The 2,085-nt window shown below is 40.4% G+C and overlaps 1 non-coding gene across 1 annotated transcript; it reads left to right on the forward strand.

Annotated features, from left to right (window-relative positions):
• The first annotated feature begins 1,743 nt into the window (after window positions 1–1,743).
• On the forward strand, window positions 1,744–1,850 carry LOC128284972 (small nucleolar RNA R71). Its single transcript, XR_008275388.1, has one exon. It is a non-coding gene; the product is annotated as a small nucleolar RNA R71 (small nucleolar RNA).
• Window positions 1,851–2,085: the final 235 nt, after the last annotated feature.

Genomic DNA, 2,085 nt, shown 5'->3' on the forward strand with positions numbered 1-2,085 from the left:
CCTTGACGAGATCTCCTACACGATTTATCCTATAATCAATTGTTAAATAGATCAGCTCGCAATAATTGAACCAAATTAAGAACTTTCCAATATTAACACTTACACATTCGGCCACCATCCATAATGGCCTTAGGCACCTTACCTTTGTCGCGATTGATGACTAGGCCTAGCTACTCCGGCGATCCAAGCTACTCCAAATCGACACTACACCTTGCTGCTCCTTCAATAAATAAACCAAAATATTAAAAGAAGACCCCATAGAGTCTATGCCCATATTCGCCATCTCCTAAACTTGGAGTTTCGGCTTTTGGCCAAAGCTACACTAGGAATTGTTTAAAGTTTGAACACTTACCACAGTCTTTCTCCTCTTGAATCCGGATGTCTAAAAGGTAAAGGAACCGAATGCCAACTATTGAAAAGGAAGAAAAAGGTTGCTGGTCACAAAGAATCGGCACCCCCTATCTTCACTGATTCGGCTTTTTGCGGCACTTCGGCAAAAATAGAGATAAGGGAAAACAATGGTGAATGAAAAGAAATAGTGGGCTGATTTGAAAGAAAGAAAAAGGAAGAAAATTGAGTAGAAGGGAGGTAGATTCGGCTGGAAAAGAAAGAGAGAAAAAGCTACACACCAAAGAACAAAATCGGCACAACTAAGACCCTAATGCCGAAATTACTAACCTAATACCCTCTGCCGAAAATCCTCTCCAAACTCCCTTATTCGGCCAACTCTATCTTCATATCACATCCCTAAAATCTCTCCCCTTATCCCTCCTTAATTTATGCATTTGACTTGATCCAACTCTCTCCTCTTACAGAATCCACTCAGGTTCCAACACTTACCCTTCCTGCACAAAAATAAATACTCCTATTTGCCAACACAGGGAATCGATCCGTGTCTTCCCCAACACTTACACGCCACCTTTAAAGCTCCCTAGTGGCGTCACTTAGCCACTTTGCCAGAGGATCTTTTTGTGATACACTTTACCCACAACTTAATATAAGGGCACCTAGCCAGAACCCCTAACTCCTAAGTCCAAAATTTAAAAAATTCTACCGGGTTTTGGCCAACTCATGGGCCTTCCATAAGCCCATTTACATACCCAAATTATGAATTCCATCATCACATACCAAATTTTAGAAATTTACTTAAAAATATCAGGAATCGCGAAAAACCCGAAAATCAGGATGTTACAGTGAGCATCTCTTCAAGGTTCAGTTTCTTTTCCTGTTGATAAGGTGGCTGTTGGTAGACTGGAGGTGGTCTCTGATTTCCTTGGCCTCCCCATGAGAAATTTGGATGGTTCCTCCAACCTGCATTGTAAGTGTTACTATATGGATTGTTTTGTGATCGAGAATTATTACCTATGTAATTTAACTATTGGTTATCCATGTTGTGGCCATAAGGTTGGTATTCCGAATTGCTTGATCCACCTCCACTTGCTTCGCACTGCATTACTGGGTGAACTTGTGAAGAACTAAGAAAACCATCAATTTTCTTATTCAAGAGTTCTACCTAATTCGAGAGCATGGTGACCGAATCGACGTTATAAACACCGGCTGTTTTTTGTTGGTTTTGTCCTCATGACTTGCCACTGATAGTTATTCAGTGACATCTCCTCTATAAACTCATAAGCATCTTCAGGTGTTTTATTATTGATGGTTCCGCCAGCAGCTGCATCAACCATTTACCGAGTCGAAGGTTTCAGACCATTATAGAACATTTGAACCTGAAGCCAAAGTGGTAACCCATGGTGAGGGCACCTTCTCAGTAAGTCCTTGTACCTCTCCTATGCATCGTAAAGAGTTTCTAAGTCCATCTGCACAAATTAAGAGATATCATTACGTAATTTGGTCGTTTTAGCTGGCGACAAATATTTTAATAGAAATTTTTCGGTCATTTGTTCCCAAGTAGTGATTGACCCTCATGGAAATGAGTTCAACCACTGTTTAGCTTTGTTCCTCAATGAAAAAAGGAATAACCGAAGACGAATGGCATCATCAGAAACACCATTAATTTTAAATGTATCGCATAGTTCCAAAAAGTTTGCTAAGTGAACGTTGGGATCCTCATCCTGCAAACCATCA

Source organism: Gossypium arboreum, chromosome 11 (assembly GCF_025698485.1).
Source record: "Gossypium arboreum isolate Shixiya-1 chromosome 11, ASM2569848v2, whole genome shotgun sequence".
NCBI classification, from domain to species: Eukaryota; Viridiplantae; Streptophyta; class Magnoliopsida; order Malvales; family Malvaceae; genus Gossypium; species Gossypium arboreum.